Genomic DNA, 10,868 nt, shown 5'->3' with positions numbered 1-10,868 from the left:
CAGCATAATTTGGCCCTCCCCTGCTTCATAATTCTTGTGGCCATGACTTTATCACACGCTTCAACTGCCTCTTGCTAGGACTACAGAAATTCTTGGCCAGCTCTTTGAGCCAATTTCCTAGTCCAGAGTGTTTCAAATATTATCTATAGTCTAAGCTACTCTCCATCTTCTGTCATGCTGCCCTTCAGAAATGTTCACCTGGTGCACCTAGCTGGCCCTCTGAGACCTCCACCTGACCCTCAGTTAACTCAGTCTGCTTACACCTTCAGTCAGCTAACAAGACAACCTGAGGCTAGCCATATACCCAGCCTCAGAACCCTTTGGCACTCAGATTGCAAGAACTTGCTCTCCCTTTGCTGGACCTTAGACATCCCTCACAATCCTTCAATAACTCTTACTTAGTCCTTTGACAATCTTACCCAATCCTAGAAGGGCCTAGCTGGCCCAGAATCACTCAAAAACCCAGGGGTGGCCTTCGAACCACAGAAGCCATAGCCAGGTCATATATTCATACCACATCTGGCTCTCAGCCAGCCGTCAAGATGGCCCCTATAGATCCTCAGATGCCCACGGCCAGACCCTAGAAATTTTCATGTGGTGCTTTTACCATTTTTTATAAACCCTCAGCAAGGACTTTGATATAGGACATGCTTTTGAAATCTCCAGCTTGCCACTGGAATACCACAGCTAGACCCCATCAACCATGCAGACCCATTAATCCATACGTATGAACCCACCACGTTCCCTCTACTGGCCTTCAGACATCCTGAGCCTACTTTATAAACATGTAAAGTAGGTGTGCAGTTCCTTTGCGAGAGTGAGAGTGCTCAGGTCTGAGAAAAAGTGCCTTCACACACCCTGAAGGATGTCATGCTTCATCATATGGGCGCTGCAATGCCCGACGGGCACCCAAGAAGGGGCTCTTTGGCAGAGATCTTTTTGGTGAAGCCATGCTGGACCTGCTTAAAAAAGTTACCAGTTCCTCTTATTTCAAGAACCTGCATTATAAATGCCAGATAGCCCTCCAACACCTTTACCTGGTCTTAACTGTTCCTACATTATTCTCTACCACCCTGTACACAACCTCCACAAGGCATCTGATACCTGGGGATAGTCACTAAAGGCCCCCCACTAAGAGGCCCCCAGATACCATCTCTGAACCAATGTTTCATCCTTCTGACCTCCATAAAATCTCATCCCTGGTAAGCTTTTGTCAGCACCCTCAGCTGGTCCTCATGAAAACCTCGACACACCTCTCTCCTCATTCTCAGATTAAAAAGCCATAACAAAAACATATAACGTTTTAGTCTGCTGTCAAACACCTTCTGCCTAACCTCACGCGCACTTTCAGCTGGTTCGCAGAAGCCCTCAGCCATCAGCCCTGCAAACTCACTTTACTGGCCCTCAAAAGCCATTCGCTGTCTCTCTGACAGTTAAGTTCGCACTCATGACACCTTTAGCTGGCCCATACGAGACCCCCAGCTCAGCCCTCTGCCCAGAGTGAAAAGGGCAGCACACTAGGCTAGCTTACATGCATGCTTAACAGCCCCTCAAAGACACTAAGGTGACATTTAATGAATAAAAGCCAGCGGTCAGATGCAAGAAACCAGCTTTCAAATACACTACTCTGGTTTCCAGAGACAACAGAGAACTCTCAAGAGATTTAAATTCTGCTCTGACACCTTTAGTTAGCTAACAAGATGACCTGAGACCAGCCATTTACTGACACTCAACTCCTTTGGCTTATTTCCAGACATTGTGAGCCAGCACTAAAACTAACAAACAAAATATACTGTCTCTCAGACACCCTCCCCCTCATGGCAGACACCCTTAACTGCTCTGCAGAAAACCAGCAACCAGCCTACAACCCTCTCTGTGAGACTGCAGAGCCCTTATAGTCCATCAGCATGGACACCTGCTCGACCTAGCGCCTTTAGGTTTGAAGATCACTGATCATTAAGCGACTCTGAGACACCAAAGACCCACAGGGTAGCCTTCAAAGTCACCAAACCAGCCATGGCAACCCCTCAGTTGCCCTAACAAACATCCTTTAAACATAAACTGGCTATCAGCCAACTCTTATAGACCAGCAGTCTGCCTTCCGAGATCAGACTAGTTGGGAGGCCATCAACTGGTCTTTAACCCCACTCAGCCATCACTGTGGTCGATAACCCCCAGCCACCTTCTTACTGGTTCTCAGACAACGTCGCACTGCTAATAGCTGGCTGCCAAATGGACCTCAAATACTTTCTGCTGGCCCCAGAAATCACCAGAGCCCACTTTCGGCTCTTAAACACTACCTGCTAGCTCAGAGAGGCCCTAAGCAATCATTCACAGAAATGTCTTCCCTTATATTCACTAAACCGGTGATCACAGATCATGAACCCTGGTTAGCCAAATATCTGAAGTGCTATACCCTATCTGGGGGACCAGGCTCCCGATTCTCAAAGGCCATCAGGTAGCCATCAAAGACTGTGGTTATGACACATGGTTTCTGAGTTTGTGTGTGTCCAGACTGAAGGTTTACTGAAGGTGTAGGGAGCCAACTATCTTGAATTTGTCCACTGTTTTTGGAGGTTGACTAAATTACACAGTCAGTGGTAGGGAGCCCCTGGAATACTGAGTCACTGACTAGAACATGGCAGCCACTGTAGTTGAAGTTGAGTAAATGTTGAGTGGTACAGGGCTACAGATATGGAGATCCTGTAGTCATGCATTTATCACTCTTTAGTGGACAGTCTGTTGATGTGGTTTGCCCTTGGACGTATTGATGGTGTACTCGCTGACTTTTTAGGTCGAGCCTAGAGCCAGCGCGCATGCACTGCTCTGTAAGACTTATTTAGAGGAGTAGGGAATAGAAGCCCTGCCCTCTCTCAGCCCACATTTGCCATTGGCTTGTGTCATTGTCCGTTGTTGGAAGCCGGAATCCCAGTCCCACACCACTGTCACCAAATGCGAGACCTGGTACTTCTCACTCAACGTTAGGCCAAGTAAAGACACCGTTTGAGATAGCCCTGCTCAGCCCCTTAGTAGCTTGGCACGAGCAGCCAGGCCTATCTCCAAGGCACAAGTGTACAGTATGTGCAACCACACTCACAGCAACCCACTGGTGACACCACAAATGAACTCCACACGAGTTTGATAAAACAAGTATAAACTTTATATAAGAAGATATATGATCAGACCACACGATACAAAAGCCAGCATATAATAAAGGGTTAATATTTGTTCCGGCTGGCTGGTAGGCTCAAATCCCAACCACCGCTTTCAAAATGCTATGCTGGTCGCAATGCTAGAATCACACACATTGCAATGGACAAACAATAGTGCACTGCATAACGATACAATCCTGTGCTGGGCAAAGGAGAAATAATACAATGCGTAACGATACACCCCGGTACCCTGCAATGGGAGAAATAATGCAATGGGTACTGCTACAATCATGTACTGCGCAACGAAGAAATATTGCAATGCGTCACACCCCAATCACATACTTTGCAATGAAGAAATAATGCAATGAGCACCGCTACAATCATGTTCTTTGCAATTAAGGAATAATGCAATGCATAGCTACAATCATGTACTTTGCAAAGAAGAAATAATGCAATGCGGGCCGCTACACTCCTGTACTTTGCAATTGAGAAATAATGCAATGCGTAGCACTACAATCGTGTACTTCGTTATGCAGAAATAATGTCAGGCATCATAAGACAGTTCGTTAGCAGCAATATTGGCAATGTGTATTACGACAGTCAGCCTCTTCGATAACAGTTGCCCCCCCACACGTATCAAAGAGGACATAAAGTACAGCTTCTCACTTTGGCCCCAGTACTGTCACTTCTTTGGTCAGTACGATCCCCAATCTGAGCCGAAGCAAAGGCTCACGTCGCCAGAAGGACTGAGAGGCCGGGAGAGTGTCCCTCCGAGCCCGCACCCCGCCCATGTAGTGATCCACGTTACCTGGGGGCTCAACCCCACTCTCCTCTCCTCCTTCAGCGAACTGGGCCTTCCGTGCAGAACTTTCTCAATGGGCCTCAGCGGCTCGGCCTGGCAGCTCAGCTCCTCCAGGGCTGTCGGTCCAAGTCACGACTGTTAGGAAGGTCCCAGGGGGCCGCAGGGCACACGTATCCCACACCTCTGAGATTACGTTACTCCGTGTGCACGCCACCACAGCACCCTCAGGGTCTCCTCTGGCATGAAACCACACACACAACGCTGATGGGACTTCACGTCGACTTCGAGTGCACGTTCACCAGGCATTCCTTCCTGCGGTCTCAGTTGGCACCAAGACACACCACGCTGCAGAGACTCACTTTCTTCCGGTACACACGATGATCAGCTGATCACCCTCACATTCCCAGCTTGCACCAAAGCATGCACACTGCTTCACTGAGACTTACTCCAACTCCGGTGCCCCGCTATCCAGGCGCTCTTCACCAATGCCTTCGGCCGCACCCCGGCACGCTCACTGTGTACAAGCCTCGCTTATTCTCCGGTGCACCCCAACACGCATATTGCACGTCCGAGACTCACTCCACTTCCGATGCACACGTTGACCAGGCGCTCCTCACCAACGCCTGCGGTGCACCACGACACGCAACCAGCGCGTCCGAGACTCACTTCAACTTCGATGCACATGTTGACCAGGCGCTCTTCACTAACGCCTCGTGTGCACCACGACACGCACCCAGCGCGTCCAAGCCTCTCTTCTCCTAAGTGTGTCTAAGATTACAGGGCACACCTTCCGAGGGTCTCAAGCTGCCACAACACGCGCCCACCGCGTCGCTTGAAACTTCTACGGAAACTTTTATGTTCCCGTGTTTCCAAACAGGGAGCCAGCTCACCTAGGGCCCTTGGGGTAACAAGACATAGCACAAAGCACAGTCTTCTTCAAGCTGGGGGACCCAGCACACAAAGCACAGTCCCAACAGTCTCTTCCTTGGTTAAAACAGCAAACTGCAGACCAGCCCCAGATCACGAAGCAAGGGTCGGTCCTTCCCAGCAGTCTCTTCAGTTGTTCCTTCCTTAGCAGAGGTTCCTCTTGACCACGAAATGGGTCCAAGCCTTTTCAGTCTCAATCCATTTCTATTCCAACGTTCAGGGGTCATAGGTATACCCCTAAATGTCTATGAAGTTCATTGTGCTCAGGGGTCCCTGATCCCTGCCTAAATCAGCTCTGGGTGTCTCCCTCCCAGTGTCACCTTTCTCCCTTTGATACTGGGGGTCTGGATCCTTAATCACTCAGCGGGAGATGGGTTAATTGTTTTATAGCAGCAACTCAGGCCTCTTCACCTCCCAGAGCTTCTCCTCCGCCTACTCTCCAGATGCAGGTCAGTCTGGTGCCATTTCAACCCCTCCCTGGGTCAAGACCTCCTCCAGCTCCCCTCCTCTCACCTCCCAGATCCAGACAGTCAATCCACATTCAGAAGAGACACACAGAAATGCTTAAAGCACAAAACTCAGCCACTTTCTAAAAGAGTGGTTTCCGAACACACAGTGACAAAACCACTTTCATAGAAAGATGTGTTATGACACTGTGAGTTCATACATACTAAACTTCACCTCTCCATTTTAATCTTATGGCAAACTAGGCTAACAAACACAATACCCAGCCTCCCCCATCCTTCCTATGGGCAAGATGGCCTTTCACCAGTGAAAAACGAAATGGAGTGTTTTTCACTGTCAGGACATAGCACACACCTCAGTATATGTCCTGCCTTTTACTTACACTGCACCCTGCCCAGGGGTTACCCAGGACCTACCACGGGGGTGCCCACTGTGTACGCAAAAGGGAAAGTAAGGCCTGACAAGTGGTTGCACTTGTCAGGACAACATGCTAACTTAGCAAACTGCGTGCAGGCCCTACACTGCAGGCCCGAGTTCCCTTCTCTGCGCACCTTTGCATTACTAGCTCTGGCACACACAGTGCACATCACTAGGGACTTTACTAGTAAGGCAAACATACCAATAATGGCCAACCAATTACCATTACACTTTACACAGGGAACACTTGTACTTTGACACTGATCAGCAGTGGCAAAATACCCAAAGCATCTAAATTGGCAACTCTATGTCAGGAAAACGGTCTAGGGGGAAAGCAAAATGTTTAGGGAACTTTAGCCAAAAAGGCCAAGTCCTATATCCGTCCTAAATGTTGGCTTCTGATTCGTCAACAGGCTTGTTAGTCCCTCCTTAGTACCACCTCCTCTTCATTTGCCACCTTCCATGGCGACTGGCCCCTTTACTTCGGTTGTTTCACCGTAGGAGTTATTTAGACTGTGAGCACTGTTTACTTTAATGAGGTTCTCCTACTGCAGGAACAACATGCTTTGGTGCATTCCTTACTCCCCCCTCCCTCCTGTTGTCTGTGCCTTCTAATCCCGTTGTCCGTGCCATCTCTCACCCCCGCCCGCCCTCCTGTTGTCCTTGCCTTCTCGCCATTCCCCACCCGCCGTCCCATTATTCGTGCAAATGCTTGTTTTATGTTAGGTAAAAAGGTTCCTGAAAACGGGACTTAATGTTTCTGTTTTTTTCAGAAAAGGAGAATTCACGCCCTTCTTACAGAGATTGTCCACTAGAGGGAACAAACTTCCAGCAGAAAACCAGGACTTGTCTCATTTTCAGCATTTTGCATACCTTACAATCGCATGCTTTGTTTGTGATTCATAGAGGCCGTGGCCTCACATTAAATAACTTCACTGAGAAAAAACTGCTTTGAGATGGTCTCAATTGGAAAGCAACATACTTGGTTTAAAAAAAAAACTTTTAAAAGTATCATGCGTTGCGTAATAAGACAGGTCAGGAAACCCAACCAAGACAATCTTATTTTAGAAATACCTTTCTGCCATATTAATAACCAGCATTTGTAAAGCGCGCAGCTGCCTCAGCGAGGCGTCCCAGCGCTGGGGGCCATCGGGAAGATTAAGCGAGCTATTGCCCAGAGTCACACTGTGCTGGGCTAACCTGCCGCCGGGGATCAAACCGTGAGCCCCGTGTTCCGGAGTCAGCCGCCCTGGCCGTTGCACCACACCTCTTCCACTTCCTCTGCCATGGTGATTGTTTTGCAAACAAACTATGATGGTGTACCGGGAAGTAAGTGTGTGTCTGTGTGGATACAGACAAAAGAACAAGCATTGAAAATGCAATAGGTCTCGCCTTTTATTAAGTTAAACCCATTTGCTTTGCTATACAATCCCATAAGCAAAGCAAATGGCTTTAACTTAATCAAAGGCGAGACCTATTGCATTTTCAATGCTTGTTAATAAATAGCGTCGGTAGTCTTTGATCTGCGTTTTTTCTACCTTGTTACTTAGCGCCAAGACGCCTCAGTGTATTTGTTAGTGCTTTACAAAAATTCTAATCAAATCATATGCAAACACAGCCATCCCTTCACTCTCAAATGGTGTAAATTGTATCTGGCCTCCCTGGAAAGTAATCTTTACAGCTTGGTAACTTTGGTGGTAATGTATTTGTGCTTTGCAACTCAGAGGTAGGCTTTCCCTATAGCCACGTTTCAATTGAAATTTCAAATGTATCTGGTGGCCAGGGCTTGCGTTTCTCCTTTGCATGGAAAAGAGGGAATGCCTGGCTGAAACACTTTGCAATTAAAGGTTGTTTTTGTGGGCGGGGACTGACTGGTGTTCCTCATGTGCCTTACTTCGGATTTCTGTGCGCTAGGCTTTTGATGTGACAGTGCGTGTGTTGACGGGACCCTCTTTACAGCAGCTTGTTTCAGCCCAGCATGCATTGCTGCCGGAGTATGATCAAAATTGGTTGCGTTCATAAGGAGACCTCATATACCCCCTGAAACCAAGGGCCTGGCTGCTTCCATTGTATATGATCCACCCGTACGCCTTTGTATGTCGTTTTTATTTTTATCTTTTTATTGTATTTTAAATAAAACAGCATAAAACTTGTACGTTCCCTTTAGAGCTGTAAATGAAATCGCAGCATCGGCTCCAAGGTGCGTCCCATGCCAGTACATTGTCACCTTCGAACACCTCTTCATCCCATGCACGTTTGTCATGTTGCTTATGCTTATCTAACAGAACCCACGTATTCTGTAGAAGTGAGCCTTACACTGGGCTTTAAGTGGGACGGGTCCTGCCGGTGCTGAGCACCGGCAGTTGTAAAAGCAGGTGCGGAGACGGGTCCCTATTGGGCTCTATTTTATTTATTTATTTGTAGAGCGCGACATTCATCCCAAGGGATATCACGGCGCTAACAGCATGAACTAGGGTATTAGGCTACTGGAGCAAGCAGGAGGATGTTAGTTTATTGGGAACAAATGAGTTTTCAGTTTTTTCCGGAACTCCGGATAGTTGGGTGTGAGTCGGAGGTCTATGGGAAGATCGTTCCATTTTCTAGCTGCCATATACGAGAAGGAGCGCCCTCCGGATCTTACTTTCTTTATACGTTTAGTTCTGGCCAATGCCAGGTATGAGAACCGCAGGTGTCTTGTCGGGGCATAGAACTCGAATCTACCCTGTAGTATTTTGGGGCTATTGTTAAATAGTGCTTTATGGGCATGGCTGAGCAGCATAAAAACCGCTCTTTGGCGCATGGGAAGCCAGTGCAGGTCTTTCATGCACTTTGATGCTGAACCTAATCTGTTTTTGTTGCATACCAACTTGGCAGTGGCATTTTGGAGCACCTGTAACCGAGTGAAGAGAGACTCGTTCATGCCCACAAATAGAGCATTGCCGTAGTCCAGCTGACTCATAAGCAAGCCCTGCGTGACTGTTCTTCTGCAGTCTAGTGGGATCCAGGGAAAAAGCCTGTGTAGCAGTTTCAAAGTGGCAAAACCCTTGCCACAAAGGGCCCGTACATGGTCCTTCATGGATAGAGTATCATCAATGAAGATACCTAGGTTTTTTGCGCAGTGCTTAGGGGTTGGGGCAGTCCCGAGTGTTTGTGGCCACCATGTGGCGTCCCAGATCCCCTTGGCCCCTCCAAAAAGCAGGATTTCAGTTTTCCCTGCATTTAATTTAAGGCAGTGCTTCTGCATCCACTGTGCCATTTCTGAGAGGCAGTTATGTAGTTTTATTTTGGTGGCTTCAGGCCTTTCTTCAAGGGCTACCATTAGCTATGTGTCATCAGCATAGGAGCAAATGCCAATACCCCATTTTCTGCTAATTTCTGCCAGGGATGAGACGTAGGTGTTAAATAACGTGGGGCTTAGCGATGCTCCCTGGGGAACACCACAGCCGATGATCTTAGGTTCAGATTGGAGCTGACCTAGTCGAACTGTTTGTGTTCGGTTTTTGAGAAATGAGCCAAACCATTTAAACGCTGTGGAGTAGATTCCTTTTTTGTAGAGGGTTTCCAGCAGTCTGTTGTGGGAGACCGTGTCGAATGCCGCCGACAGGTCCAGAAGTATCAGAGCGATGGCTCCTCCTTGGTCGGTACAGGACCTAATATTGTCATATACTGCTAGTAGTGTGGCCTGTGCTGTTGGTAGCCCTGAAACCCGTCTGCGAGGGGTCCAGTAGGTCATTAGATTCAAGGAAGTTGGTTAATTGCTTGTTTACCAGTTTCTCCAACACTTTGGATAGGTATGGAAGTTGGGAGATTGGACGGTAGTTTTCCGGATTGAGAACATCTGTCCCTGCCTTTTTTAACAGGGGAGTAATTACTGCCTGTTTCCAAATGTCTGGGAAGATGGCAGTGTTGAGAGATTTATTGAGAAGCTGGGTAACATATGGGCAAAGGATAGAGGCTGTCCGAGCAAAAATGAAGTGTGGGCAGGGATCCAGAGGGGACGCCCATTGCATTCAGCACCTCAGTTTCTGTGAGGGGAGCAAATGTACTCATTTCAGACATTGCTTCTGGATGTGGGGTCTGAACATTCTGGTTCTTGATGTCAAATTCTGTAGTGGGGTTGAAAGTGGAATATATATGACTAATTTTGTCCGAAAAGAAATTGCCGATTTTTTCGCAGGATTCTGCGGAAGGGGGAATGGTTTGGGACATGCTGGTTGGTTTGCAGAGTTCTTTCACTATTTTATAAAGCTCTTTGGTTGAGTTACAATTTTCATTTATTCGTTGCACAAAGTAGCTTTTTTTAGCATTTTTTATCGCGTGATTGTACATTTTAAGCTCAGATTTGTACCGAGATCTATCTAATTCAAGTTTGGACAGTCGCCATTGATGTTCAGTGTGTTGGCACTTTCTTTTAAGTATTTTGAGTTGGGGCGTATACCATTTCTCAGTGAGAGGTCTTTTTGATCGACTGGACTTAGGTATGGGGGCAATTTGGTTCAAAGTAGTTGTGATTTCGGACTCCAGGTGTGCTGCGGCTAGATTTGTTGAGAGCACATTCAGGGGCAGAGTGTTAGAAGGGGGAAAGTGTTGTAGGAATGTTGTTTCGGTAACTAGCCTCCATGCTCTGTTATTTGTCCTTTCGGGCTTGCTTGGATGCTCAAGTTTAGTTGGCAGTTCCAATGAAAATGATATTAGTGAATGATCTGTCCATACTAGTGGTTTGATTTCCTGGATGACAGTGGAGTTGATGTTGGAGAAAAGCAGGTCAAGGGTATGCCCTGCAATATGAGTGGGCTCCTTGATCCATTGCTTTAATTGGAGGATCTGCAGGTCGCTCTCCAATTGTGAGACCACTGGCTGATCGAGTTTTTCATAATGGACATTGAAGTCGCCTATTACTAGGTAGTTCTTATGTCTCATGCAGACAGGTAAGAGTTGGGTAAGTAGCTTGGTGCTTAGATTGGCTTGGCAACCAGGAGGGTTGTATCTCACTGCACCAGCGAACATAGCGAAACCCTTGTGGAGTATTTGGAAGGATAGTGTTTCGATCTCATCTTGAGGGGTTACTTGTATGGGCAGGCAGGTCAGATGGTTTTTAAACAGTA

This window comes from Triturus cristatus, chromosome 2_1 (genome assembly GCF_964204655.1).
Source record: "Triturus cristatus chromosome 2_1, aTriCri1.1, whole genome shotgun sequence".
Classification (NCBI taxonomy): domain Eukaryota; kingdom Metazoa; phylum Chordata; class Amphibia; order Caudata; family Salamandridae; genus Triturus; species Triturus cristatus.
Note: the sequence above shows the minus strand (reverse complement) of the source record.